Source organism: Tursiops truncatus, chromosome 19, assembly GCF_011762595.2.
Source record: "Tursiops truncatus isolate mTurTru1 chromosome 19, mTurTru1.mat.Y, whole genome shotgun sequence".
Taxonomy (NCBI): Eukaryota; Metazoa; Chordata; class Mammalia; order Artiodactyla; family Delphinidae; genus Tursiops; species Tursiops truncatus.
In genome coordinates, this window is record NC_047052.1 from 421954 (window position 1) to 436028 (window position 14075).

The following is a 14075-nucleotide window of genomic DNA, read 5'->3' on the forward strand; positions in this document are numbered from 1 at the left end:
GGACAGACATTTAGGAAGGGCCTGGAAAGGGCAGGTCTGTGCTAACACCCAGAGTTCTGGACAGCACATGCCAAATTCATTAATTTAACCACTTGCTCTGTTGATTACATCAGTTATCCATTGCTGTGTAACAAATTACCCTAAACTCAGCAAGTTAGAACAACCAGTGTTTATTGCCACATGGTTCCTGAGTGCTTGGCCTCTCACCAGGCTGCAGCGCAGGTGACGCCTGGGGTTGTGGTCACCTGAAACTTGCCAAGTGTCCAAGGTAACGCCCTTGCCTGGCTCCTGGCCCGTGGCAGCAGCTCCTCACCGTGTGACTCCATGGGCTTCTCACGTAATGAGGTGCCACGTGGCAGGGACAACCCAAGGGTATGAATCCCAGGGGGCAGGGGTCATCGAGGGCCAGCTTGGAGGCCGCTGCCCGCAGTGATGGTTGGAGAAGATGTCTGCTGTTCATACCTCTCAGTAAAGCCCATCCGCTGGGTTCCTCACTACCCATCGTGTGGCCCTAGCCCTTTGCAGCGTCACGCTAGTCACCACATTGGGTAGTTCAGGGAGAGGACAGTCATCCCCCAAGTCCTTCCTTAGGACTCATAGGTTTTTTTTTCGCCGAGCCACATGGCTTGCGGGATCTTAGTTCCCCAACCGGGGATTGAACCTGGGCCCCGGCAGTGAGAGTGCCACATCGTAACCGCTGGACCGTGAGGGAGTTCCTAGGACTCGTGTTTGCAAACGGGGAGAGCACTTTGCCTTTGGGGTCACGGAGTAGAGGCGTGAGTTGACAGTGCTGCCAGCACCCTCCGAGCTGTGGTTGGAGTGGGCGTGGCCACAGCAAAGGGGGAGACTGCAAGGGAGCCTCCAGATCCATTCGCAGTGAGTGGGCACCCCCGTCGTTCCCTTGTCAGGGGCCAACCCCTTTCCTACAGTGTGAGTTTGCAGTGGCTTTTCTGTCTGTTCACATTGGGGTTTGCCTGTCCAGGTCCTTTAGCCACTTGGGAGCCACAACCAGACACCCAATGTTCACCTCCACGCCCTGGCACCTGTTCAGAAGCCTTGTCTGGGTCCCGCTGGCAGGAAAGAGGGATCGTGTCTGGATGTCCACGTTATAGCCAGTATCTGAAAGTCACAGGCTTGATATGTCTCTGGTCCCTCGGGTTACCTGTTAGGGGGATGACAGGATAAGGAAAGAAGGAAGGCCTTACTGTTCTGTGTTTTGTCTCCTGGGAGCTCCCCATTGGAGGTGCCCTGCAGCCAACAGGATGCTCTGGGATCCTGTAGCCACTAGTCAGATTGTGTGCCCACAACACACAGCTAGCAGCTGTCACGGAGAGGCTCCGTTTCACCCACCGGACAGAGCATGCCGTCTCCCGGAAGGAGGACGGTCCTAGGCCTTTGTGCTTTTCCATATTAAGACACAGAGTGGCCACCGGCTGGCTGCTTCTGGACCCCAGAGGTCTGTGGCTGTTAACGGTTTATCAGCACATCAGTGGTGGGCCTGCCTCTGCAGATGTTCCACAAACCGCATTGAAGTTGGACAGTCACAGCAAAACGGGGAAAAGACAGTGACGAGCGAGTGCTTGCAGAGGTCCTGGCCTTTCCTGCCAGCCCACTGAGGAAAACCCACCTTCCTCCGAACTCCTGTCCCGTTCCCTCAAACTCAGAGGTGGCTGGCCCATTCTCGATATTCTGTAGGGCAGAACAGAAAGACAAAGGGCAAAAATAGCTCAAAAGAAAGGATGAAAGAGGCAGAGGATGGGGAAAACACACCAGTGCTGTTACTGGTCCAAAGCAAAGCTGATGGGGAGATGGGGTAGGAGGCTGGAGTTTCTGGGGGCGAGTTTTGGGGAGATTGGTGACAGGCCTCCAAAGAAGTTGCAGAGAAGGAAGGAACTGGAGAGAAAGGGAGATTTTTGTGGTATAAACTGAAGTTGCCTTTGACAGATGTTGCATGGCTGTGTCCTGGGTGCTGAGGACACAGCCGTGAACAAAGTGATGGCTGGTCTCAGTGGCCTCCCGTTCCAGTGACAAACCCTGAGGCGGGGTGATCAGGCTCCACAGAGAAGGGAACCTCTGAAAAATTGTGTTGAAATATGCATAACATAAATTCTGCTCTCGTGGAAGGGGAAGGGAAGGCGGAAGCTGGGAATGCGCAGGCGGGAGATGCTCTGTGGCCAGGTTGGGTGGAGGGAGGTGGAGGGAGGCAGGGCTGGGCTCAGGCCAGGGTCGGAATGCCCAGTGGTCAGGACCCTTCCTCTGTGCTGGAGGGGCTGGAGGGCTTTGAGCCCAGGACCAATTGCTCTGTTTTATAAGCATGATTTGGACTGCTTCGTGGACAGCAGACTCTAGACAGATGGGAGGTGGGGAAGGGGAGGGCAGGAAGACCCTGCGTGGGCGGACGGGAGGTGCGGTGACAGGGGCTGGTCTCCAGGAGGCCCTGGAAACCTGGGGAGCTTCCAGTTTCCCCCAGTGGCTGGCCGCTTGGCTTGCCTCGCAGTCCCAGGGAGGCCAGGCTGGCCGAGCACAGCGTCAGCACACAGGACAGACTCAGCGCAGATGCGGTGCAAGGCGAGGGCTGAGCGCTCAGACAGGCCTCCTTCCAGGACAAGCTGCTGCGGCAGTGGCCACGAGGCTCAGGGGTGCAGGCACGGCTGCCTTTTCTCTGTGATTGACGGGGTTGATTTGACAGAGGAAGAGGTGGCCGCTTCTACATAGAATTTCAACCATGGCTCACATATTCCCCCCTCTCCCGTGGATCGTTGAAAAGATAGACCAGCACAGGCGGCTGGGCACCAGGATCTCCCAGCAGCTTCCCCCAAGGGGTCCTGTGTTTCTGGAATTCCTCCTGGGGCCCCTCCAGCCAGCCCTGGTTGGAGAGGGCACAAGAGTCGGTCAGGTCAAGTTGGAGATTATTCGGAGACAGGAGGATACTTGGCTTCACAGATGGCTCCGGTCACAGCGTGCAATTTGGGTTTTGCCGTCGCCACCCCTGCTGCTTTATGTTTTATTTCGTTTGACAGTTTGTTACTTGGGCCCTAAGGCAATCCTATATGAGGTTACAGTTTAATAAACAGAATAAACAAAACAAATCCCGTAGACTGTGTTTACAATCCGTCTCTACTGGCAGAAGGGAAGAACCGAAGCACCCTGAGGATGGACGGGGAGAAAGCTGGCCTGGCTGGAACTCGCGGTTGCCACAGGGGTCACAGCCCCGAACACAGGAGCCCAGGGGCAGCTAGAGCACTTCTACGTGCACGTCGGTCCTTTTAGAGCCCCTTTAAAGTTGTGACGTAAATCTGGGTTTCAGTGACAAACTGTATTAATTCCTGTAACACCGAATGCCCACGCTGTCCCCAGATTACCATATCGTGGGAGTTAGGTGCACGAGCACAGCACCCGCCCAGGACCCCGAGAAGCAGGCAGGGGCTGGTTCTTAGGCTGAGGTCAGTGCAGGAGCTGGGCGGCTGGCGTCCAGGCCCTGCAGCCCGGGCCTGGGCAGGGCACGTCCTCCACAGCAAACCCATCGGCAGGTGCCTGAGTGACGTGCGGGACAGCTGCAGGGCCATGTGCGAGCCCACGAGCCCCTGAGGCTGGGCTGAGCTCCATCTGTATGCGCTGCTTCACCTTTTCCCATCTCCCCGTGATCTCCAGGGCCGAGCCTCCTCTCTCCCTCCTTGCTGTGTTCCCGCCCGCCCATGTGGTGGCACACAGCTCCGTCTTCTGGACCGCGGCACTCTGGGAACAGCAGTCCCCACAGCCCAGCCGCGGCCCCCAGGCTGCCGAGCGTCCGTGCACCCTGCTCGCTCCCGTGGGCATTCAAGAACTGGAGCTCGATGCAGGGCAACTCTAGAAATCAAATACGGGAAGGACGATCCCAGCACTAATGTGAGCATTTCCTTAGGTTTGTGGTCACGGTTAACAGGTGTCGGCTGCGTTGTGCAAACCGTGCTGGGTGGGTTATTCTTCGTGAGAATCCGGCCAGGTAGGTTCTCTCATCCCCCATTGCAGGTGGGGAAACCGAGGCCCTGAGTGAACGCGCTGCCCTGGGTCACAGTTAATAGGGGTAGAGCTGGGGTCTGAACCCAAGCAGTCTGGTGCCAGAGTGTGTGCTCTTAACGACTACTGTCGTGGGAGAGGGATCCGTGGGATCTTGTCTACAAAAGATGGAGCACACGCCCGCTCCGGAGTCCGTAGTCATGGTCATCTTGCTGTTCATGTATTAAATACACATTATGCATTATTTTATTTAATTAATTAATTAATTTATTTTTGGCTGCGTTGGGTCTTCGTTGCTGCGCGCGGGCTTTCTCTAGTTGTGGCAAGCGGGGGCTACTCTTCGTTGAGGTGCGTGGGCTTCTCACTGCGGTGGCTTCTCTCGTGGAGCAGAGGCTCTAGGCACGCGGACTTCAGCAGTTGTGGCTCGCGGGCTCTAGAGCACAGGCTCAGTAGTTGTGGCGCACGGGCTTAGTTGCTCCCTGGCATGTGGGATCATCCCGGACCAGGGCTCGAACGCATGTCCCCTGCATTGGCAGGCGGATTCTTAACCACTGTGCCACCAGGGAAGTCCCTATGCATTATTTTAAAATGTTTTGATATTCTTTGGGACTTGACCTTGGCATGACTGGTGCTTGGTCAGTGCAGGCCTGGCGCGTTCACAGCTGCACCACCCTCTCCTCCAGCCAAGCCTCTAAATATGTAGATTCTGCTACGTAAGAGCCCAAGACTTTTTGATTATGTGGGTTGTATCTATTGATGTTTACCATGTTCATATCAAAACCGAGAAATGTTTAAGACACAGGAAGGCATGTTCCTCAGCTGTCAGAGGGACGTCGTTGTCTCACGTCACGTGTGTGCACTCAGGAGCAGAGGGAAACAGACACCTCCTAGTATTGTCAGGAAGAGAGTTTTACCTTGCTGACACCCACAAAGAGTCTTGGGGACCTCCCCCGAACCTCTCGTTGCAAGCTGTGGTCTAAGGCAAACATGGCATTTCTTTATTTTTTTTTGGCGGTACGCAGGCCTCTCACTGCTGTGGCGTCTCCCGTTGCGGAGCACAGGCTCCGGACGCGCAGACTCAGTGGCCATGGCTCAGGGGCCCAGCCGCTCCGCGGCATGTGGGATCTTCCCGGACCGGGGCACGAACCCGTGTCCCCTGCATCGGCAGGCGGACTCTCAACCACTGCACCACCAGGGAAGCCCAAACATGGCAATTCTTATGTAACTAGAATTTTTTTTTTACCAAAGATATCTATGAGTGTCATACTTTTTTTTTTTTTTTTTTTTTTTAGCCACACCGTGTGGCTTGCAGAGTCTTAGTTTCCTGATCAAGGATTGAACCCGGGCCTTGGGCAGTGAGAGCGCGGAGTCCTAACCACTGGACCACCTGGGAATTCCCCATGAGCATCATACATTTAACAAGGGAACTTAGATTCAAGATTATTCTTTGGATGGACCTAGAGATTATCATATTAAGTGAAGGAAGTCAAACAGAGAAAGACGAACATCATGTGATATCACTTGTATGTGAAGTCTAAAAAATGATACAAATAAACTTATTTACAAAATGAAAACAAGACTCCTAGACATAGAAGACAAACTTACTGTTACCAAAGGGGCTGGGGGGGGGGAGGGAGAGATAAATTAGGAGTTTGGGATTAACACATACACACTACTGTATATAAAATATCTTGTAATAACCTTTAATGGAAGAGAATCTGAAAAAGAATATGTATATGTATATATATGTATACCGAATTACTCTGCTGTACACTTGAAACTAACACAACATTGTAAATTAACCATACTTCAATTAAAAAAAAAAGAAGACCATTAAAAAAAAAAGATTATTCCTTTTGGGCCCTTCTCCAGCTAAGACAACTTCAAGTACCAAGGGACAATTTGGGGAGCTTGTTTTTAATATAAAGTCTTTACTGAATTCAGCATTACTAAAAGTTTCTGAATTTACCATCCTGGAAAATAAGCACTGTAGTTAGTTGCAGAACTGGTACCAGCCAGCGGGCTGCTGTCCTATCCACCATCACCAGCAGAGCTCAGCTGCATCTCCAAGGGCTGCTTTCCAGGGATGGCGAGGAACACGGCCTCCCTGAAGGGACATCCGTGGCTCTTTCACAAATCCAAGGAGAGGGGCTGCAGGCGGTGTCATGTCACTTACTTGAACGTGTCTGCCTAGCAAAGCTTCTGGCATATTCTACTCCAGTTACGTTATCACCAAACGGTGCTTCAAGTCCTGACTGACTGTGAAAGTGTTAAGAGATCTTCGTGTTTTGTTGTGGCTGTGACACTGTCCAGCACACAGCAGGCACCTAGTTGTTTGCTGAATGAGTTCACGTTCACCTCCCAGCTGAGCAAGGCCCCAGCCTTCTGCAGGCTGAAATTCATCACATAAAACATTGTGCAAGTGTGGGACAGCCTTACTAGGAACAAAGTCTTAGGAAGACATTTTTACTCTCAAGCTTCCTACTTGGATTTGTGATGAATTCACGAAAGAAAAGAATACATCATGACATTTCGACTCTAACATGACATCAAAACAGGTAGGACTGCAGGAAAAGTACTGGGCACAGAGTTTTACAAATTGGCGGGTGGTTCCGGTGGTCCCAAGGTCGGGGACCCCAGGAATACCTGAGTGCTGCTTTTTGCCACAGTTCCTCTTCCTCCTGAGGTTTTGGGGAAAACACACCACAGAGCTATGGCAACTGGAAATCAAAACGCATAATAATTTACTGTGAAATGAGCTTGGGCTCCAAATTCTAGTGCTGAGAATGCTGGCAAGCTGGGGTCGAGCACAGGGCTGAGGCTGGGCCAGCTGGGCCCAAACCCAGATGTCAGTTCTTATCACATGGCCGCAGGGAAGAGAAAGAAGGGAGGTGCCAGACTGTGGGCCTGCTCTGGCCACTCGGCAAGGGAGAGAGGAGCCCAGCAGGTGCAGCAGCCCTGTGGCTCTCCCAGGCCACGGCACAGGGGTGTGGGTGGGCAGGGGAGCGTGGAGAGGTGATCTGTGCCATCGCCCAGGGGGGGACCAGGTAGGACGCATCATTTCTCATGCGGAAGGGCATCCAGCATCACCGGGCCTTTCTGGAGCCATGAATGGCTTGTGTCTGGTCAACAATTAGCTCCTTTTGGTTCCAGGGACACGGACATGCTGGAGCGTGAGTGCCTTTGGCAGGAACCTGGTTTTGTTCATGGCTAAATCCACAGCTCCCAGGTCAGTGCCTAGCAAACAGTAGGCCCTGTACGAGTGTTTGCAGGATGAATCCAGGTGCTCTGTGTGGGGTGCGGATGGGCCGTGATGAATCCAGTCGAGGAGCGGTATCAGAGGAGATGTCCAAGCGCAGGCACTGTCGGGGCCAGGCCTTCCTCACTGGGCTGGGGGACGCTCTGGGGACGGAGGATGGCCCCTGGACTACGTGGGTGCACGCTCTGGATTTCGCTCCAGAGCTTCCGAGTCAGAACCTCGGGGTATGCGCAGGTAACTGCACTAAGGAAAGCAGGCTTCCCAGGCAAGGGCTGGAGAACTACCCTTTAGGGATCAAAATCAGGAATTTGTAGATCTAATGTTTTGCTTGGCCACACGATGTTTGGCAAATTAAGTCCTTTTGTTGAAATGTCCAATAAAAATTTAATTTCCAATAAAAAACTGGAAGATGTGGCAATGCTGGCTCTGGCAGCCCCCTTCCGTCCCCCTGGCCCAGCAGGCGGTTGGCCCCTGACCCCTGTCCCACCACCCTGCCATCGTCCGCCTTCACTAGGTCCCTGTTATTCTTCCTATGTCTCTTTTCTCTGGAACTGCTGTGACAGCTCCCCTGTTGGCCTCCTGTCCTGTTCACACTGTTTCAGCAGGGCTGCTGCTGAGCCGTTCACTGCAGGGGCTGCTTGCAGGCTAAGACACACCCCTGTGCCCGGACGCCTTGCAGGTCCTGGTCACCTCTGCTGCTATCCCCCTAGAGCCCCACAAGGAGGCCCAAGCATCTCAGACTTAACTGTACAAAACTAAGCTCTCCCCCGCCACGTCTTTCCTGCCAATGTCGATTCCATCCCAGACATTTCTCTTTCTCTTACAGCCCACAAAATCTTGCCTACTCTATCTTCAAAACACATGCCAGATCACACTGTCTCACCAGTCCAGACGTCACTGCCACCTCTTGCCAGCTCCTCTGGGCTCCCATCATCTCCAGAGAGACTCTTTCTTTCTCTTTCTTTGGCTGAGCCAGGTCTTAGCTGTGGCCCGCAGGATCTTCGTTGCAGCACGTGGGAGTCTTAGTTGCGGCATGTGGGATAGAGTTCCCTGACCAGAGATGGAACCCGGACATCTGCATTGGGAGCGCGGAGCCTTACCCACTGGACCACAGGGAAGTCTGGCAACCCTTTCAACAGTAGGTCCCTTCACCTCCCTGGGACCTGCTGTGGCTTACTTTTCATTCAGAGTGAAATCCTAACTCTGAACTGGGACCCTCACCAGCCACTTCCCTCTTCTCATTTGCTCCAACTTTGCTCTGTGCTTGTCGGGGCTCCTTCCTGCCCCCTCCTGGGGTGCTCTTCCTCAATTCACTTGCCTTCTCCCTCACTCTGTGACTCAGCTCAAAGGTCATCTTATCTGAGTCCTTCCCCAGCCCCCATTACTCCACATTTAATACAGGCCTTAGAATGGTGCCAGGCACACAGTAGGCACTTAAAAGCCCTCAATGTGTTCTGAACCAATGAGTGCTATCCCTCCAGACACCACGAGAGGAGAGGTGCTGTCCCTCTCTCCACCTTCAGGACATGGGTTAGTCTGCCCCTTTGCCCAGGGCTGTCCAACAGAAACAGAATGCAGCCAGGGTATGATTTAAAATTTCCCAGTGGCCACAATTAAAAAGAAAAAAGAAACAGGTAAAATTAATTTCAACACTATATTTTATTTAATGCAACTGTCTCAGATACTATCATTTCCACATGTTGTAAATACAAAAAATTTACTTTTTTTTTTGCGGTACGCGGGCCTCTCACCGCTGTGGCCTCTCCCGTTGCGGAGCACAGGCTCCAGATGCGCAGGCCCAGCAGCCATGGCCCACGGGCCCAGCCGCTCCCCGACATGTGGGATCTTCCCGGACTGGGGCATGAACCCATGTCCCCTGCATCGGCAGGCGGACTCTCAACCACTGTGCCACCAGGGAAGCCCTTCTTTTTCTTTTTTTAAAATTTATTTATTTTATTTACTTTTGGCTGCGTTGGGTCTTCGTTGCTGTATGTGGGCTTTCTCTAGTTGCGGCGAGCGGGGGCTACTCTTCATTGCAGTACGCGGGCTTCTCATTGCAGTGGCTCCTCTTGTTGTGATGCGTGGGCTCTAGAGAGCAGGCTCAGTAGTTGTGGCGCATGGGCTTAGTTGCTCCGCAGCATGTGGGATCTTCCCGGACCAGGGGTTGAACCCGTGTTCCCTGCACTGGCAGACGGATTCTTAACCACTGCGCCACCAGGGAAGTCCCCAAAATTTACTTTTTTACATTTTACATTCTTTTCTTCTTAGTACTAAGTCTTCCAAATCCAGTATTTTATATTCACAGCCCATGTCAACCTGGACTTGTCACATGTGACTGGGGCGGCCTCACTGGATGTTCTGCACCACATCTTACTTGGTAGTTCTTCTTTAACCTTCTGTCAGCACTTTGAGTGTCACTACTTAAGTAGGGAAACCTGCAAGCCACTCCCCAGACAAGACCTGATTTTCACTCAGTATTTTTAACTCCCTACACTGCTCTTTCAAAGCACTTATCATAGCCTGTAATTAGATACCTGTATGGCTATTTGATGAACTACCTTCTGTTCCTGGTCGTTCTCAGTGCCTGATTTAGTGCCTGGCCCATAGCAGACACTCAGTAAACATTTGTGCATTAATGTATTCAGTGGCTTAATTCTTTCCTTTTCTCTACTGTATATTTTTACCACATAGGTTCTGCTTCTGTGGAACTTCGCTTTGCTTTTGCCTTAGTATGTTTTCAGATTATTTCAAAGCAAATTGCCTCCGTATTCGTATTTCCTACTTTCAATTCTCTATTTGGTTGAGGTCAGTGTTTTTCTTTTTGTTTTTTAGGCCGCGCCGCGCGGCTTGCGGATCTTAGTTTCCTGTAAGGAAGCAGGTCTGAGAGCTGACTAGGTTGGCGGACGGTTGGTCCAGCACCCCTTGGACAGCGGCAGGTGCAGCCAACGCAGGACGGACTCGTTGTGAGCGGACAGAGGACCGATGGCCCCAGCCCCGGGCCCTCTCTTCGCGGGCGCGCCTCCGGACCAGCTGGCGCCGCGGCTGCACCGCAACACCGCGCTTTCAGGCGCCTTCCGCCCAGACCCGCTCCCGACCATTCCCTTCGCCGCTTCCGGCACTTGGGAAGGCCAATCGTCACGTCCGAGAACAAAAGACCCGCCTCCTCCGCCAGGCATGTAGCCAATCCGGCTGCTCGCTACCCCAGCGACCCGTGCGCCAGGACGCAAGACCTTGCCCAATCCGTCCGCGGACGTGCTTCTGGTCCCGCCCCTGCCTGTGGTAGAAGCTGTCAATCTCGGCGTCCCCCGTGGCCCCGCGCGCACTTCCTTCCCGACGCCGTGACGTGCGCAGCCCTGTGCCCGACGGCGGCGGGCCAATGGCGGTGGTGGATACGGCGGGCCAATGGGAGGTAACGTCTCATGCGGCCCGCGCCGCCGCAGCCGCCGCCGGGTCCCGGAGCCAGAGGCCGCCCGAGCCGGAGCGCGATGGAGCGAGGGCCCCAGGCGGGGAGGCGCGGCCGAGCGCGCGGCCCGACGCCCCCTCAGTGAGCGCCCGACCGCCGCGGCGCAGCCCGAGGGCGGGCTCGCGTCTGCCCGCCTCGCCGCCGCGCCGGCGCTTGGAGCCCGCGCCGCCTTCCCGCTCGGGCCGCGGGCCGGGGACGGCCCGGGGCTGCATGGCCTCGCCCGCGCGCCGCCGCTGAGCCCCGGGCCGGAGACGGAGCCGGAGCCGGTGAGAGCCGCGGTCGCGCCGGGGTTGGGGCGGGCGCGGGGCGTGGGGCGGCCTTGCGGCCTGCAGGCCTTCCGCGCCGGGCGGAGCAGCGCAGCGGGCTTCGGCGGGCCTGGGGGCCGGGGGCCGGGGCAGCCGTGACGGGCCTCCAGGGCCTCCGGGCGGGCTTGTGGGGGGGGATCCGGGTGGGCCTGAGGGCCTGGGGGGTAACCGGGAGGAACGACGGCGAGTTTCGGACGGGCTTGGGGGCCGGGGGCAGACGAGGGTTTCAGGCTGGACTGGGGGGCAGACAGGGGCTGAGGGTGGGCTCTGGGTGGGCCTGGGAGGCCCAGAGGGCCGACGGGGGACTCCGGGTGGGCCTCGGGCCCTGGGGGCCCTACCGGGGTCCTGGGACAGCCTTGAGGGGCAGAGGGAGGGCTCTGGACGGGCGGGGGCCGACGGGGGTCTTCGAGGGGCCTGAGGAGCCGACGGGGGCTCTGGGCAGGCCTGGGGGGCCGACACGGGGCTGAGGGTGAGTTCTGGGTGAGCCTGGGGAGCCGGAGGGGCCGACGGGGCGCTCCGGGTGGGCGTGGGGACCTTGGGGTCCCGGGGCAGCAGTGAGGGGCAGACGGGGGGCTGCTGGGGGCTCCGGGCGGGCCTGGGGGGCCCGGGAAGCCTTGAGAGGCCGGCCGTGGGCTGTGCAGGGCCCCGGGCACCTGGGGAGCGGGGCGCCGACCTCTGACCCGCGGGAGGGGCGCCTTCGCGGTGTAGGCTGTAGTTGTTATTCCCAGCGTCCTATTATTATCGCTGTTTTGAAATGGGAGCAGGCGGCTTAGGGCTTTAAGCCGGAGGGGGAGGGCGAGCCGGGGCCCTGGAGGGAGAGGGGGCGTTGGGGCCGCAGGAGGCGCGTGGGCCCGCGGAGGGGCAGGAATGCGGGGCAGCGGTGCGGGGGTGTTTCGGGGGGAGGGTAGGCGGGACTGGGGGGCGGGTGGGAGGGAAGCGGCGGCGGCGGCTGCAACAGCAGCCCTTGGCCTCAAGGAACAATGTGAGACGTTGCCTGAAATGTTAATTTCCGTTCCTCATTTCATCATCCCCTGGCAGGGCGGTAGCTGTGAGAGCGCGCGCGCGCGCGCGTGTGTGTGCGTGTGTGTGTGTGTGTGTGTGGTGTGTGTGTGTGTGTGTGTGTGTGTGTGTGTGTGTGTAGGGTTGGCCCTGCCACATGGATTCAGTCCCCTTTCAAAGAGGGATCGTGTTGTTGAATCTTGTGTCTCTGCCGTTTTGGGGGGAGTCTTAATTTTTCTTGAGGGCTGCTCTTTTCCTGGTGTCCCATCAAGGTTTTCTGCTTCTGTTGTGTTGTGAAAGCTAGTCTCGTATCCCAACTTCCGAAGAGTTTTGGAAGAGGCTTTGGGAGATTAAGCTGTCCTAAGAGGGCCCCGTGCTTCCAAAACCATTTTCTTTCTAACAGTTAAGATGCAGCAGGCTTAGGTTTCATGGTTTCTGTAGGTTATGAGAAGTTTTATGTTCGTTTGCAAGAACAGGATTTCTCAGCAGAGAAGTCAAATTTCAGGCTTTCTTATATGGTGAGAGAGTATTCTGAAGTGATTTTGCACAATGTCCTTAACATTCCTTTTCCACTGAGCAGTGAGAGTGCACGCAGTTGTTGAATTGGGGGGTGATGAAATGCTCTCAGCCAAAAGATGTAAGATGATACTGCTTGTAGAAGAAGTGCCATTGAAACAGTTACTATTTTTGGTTTGTGCAAACCCAGTCAATGGCATAACTTGGATAGTTCTAAATCAGAGACCCTGAGACTGTGTTTGATGCCTTTAGGACCTTGATTGCGCTTACTCAGTGTTGCTGTCCTGGAAGACCTGGAGTTCTGTTTGTGTTTTTTAGGACGATTGCACAAGTACTCTGGTATTACTTTGAAACTGTAGTTAGAAAGGAAAAAGGGAACACATCTTGCTCAACTTAGATTGTGACCCTTCATCCCCCGCCCTCCATTCAGCTGTTGTCCTCCCTCTGCGGTGTCACGCTCAGGAGCGGGCTCGCCTTTGATAGGCTAGCTCTCTGAACGGAGGAAACAAAGACCAAGTTGCTGTGACATTTTCCTCTGTTCTTTGTGTGTGCCTCTTGAGTTAGTTAAAAAGCTACCCACAGATAGTGCCAAATTTGACCCAGCTTTGAAACTTTGAAAAGATCTTTTTCTTCTAAATGTTTTTTTTTATCGTGGGAAAATATACATAACAAAATTTACCAGAAGTTTGTTTTTAAAGGTGTCACATAGTCTTGAATTCCTCCTTTGCAGTTGTACCTTTGTGCTGCCACTGTTGGATGTTTTCCTTTGGGCGTGCTGTGGGCCAGCCATGATAATCACACTGCACAGCAGGCCTTTCATCTCTCCAAACCAGATGGGCTGCTTGTGACTAGTGGCTGTCATCTTAGCTCTAATTACAGTGTTGATACAGTGACAAGTAGAACTTTCTACAAATAGAGTTAAAGAAGCTGTGCTATTTGTACTGGAGAATATTTTTCAAGAGGCGTTGCGTTGCGTGCCTTGAGTTTTTAAGTACATTTGACACAGTAAGGTTACGTTTCATCCAATATGAGAGGAGAGTTACTTTGCATAGGATGGCAATGAGCCCATCATCAACTAAATAACATAATTAGAGAGCGTCAGTAAATGCTGGTTCAGAGCATGGTCTGCATTTGTTGCCAAAATAAGTGTTTTGATCTGTCCATTAGTCCATGTAAGTCCCTTCATCTCTCATATGTAAGTATAATGGATGAGCTTCCTTGAAGAGCAAGATACTTGCTAGTTAATAGGTGCGAATGACGCTGCACTGCTTGCCTGGCTGTGTGCTGGGTCAGTTCACTATTGCTGTTCAGTCAGTGCTCTGTGGGGACTGAGTTTGGCCTGTTTGATAAACTTTGTACAAAAAATCGAATGAACGCAAATAAAAGTTACTGTCTTGAAATGTTTTCATGTGTGTTCTGTTAATTTGAATTTCAAATGGAATTTCTGTGCAATTCAACTTTTTCAGTTTTATCTTAAACTCTGTGAAAGATGGCGTCAATCCCCAGCACCTGGAACGCAGGCAGTTAGAGATAATTG

General features: G+C 54.1%; 1 protein-coding gene across 9 annotated transcripts in view; it reads left to right on the top strand.

Moving 5' to 3' along the window:
- The first annotated feature begins 10696 nt into the window (after positions 1 to 10696).
- Positions 10697 to 14075, top strand: part of ANKRD11 (ankyrin repeat domain containing 11) — a 171489-nt gene continuing 168110 nt past the window's right edge. For 5 of the 9 annotated variants that reach the window (XM_073795658.1, XM_073795657.1, XM_073795656.1 and 2 more), the window contains exon 1: positions 10697 to 10984. The gene's annotated coding sequence lies outside the window, so the exon portion shown is untranslated. The remainder of the gene's footprint in view (positions 10985 to 14075) is intronic. The other 4 variants (XM_073795650.1, XM_073795655.1, XM_073795649.1 and 1 more) reach the window with 1 other exon arrangement.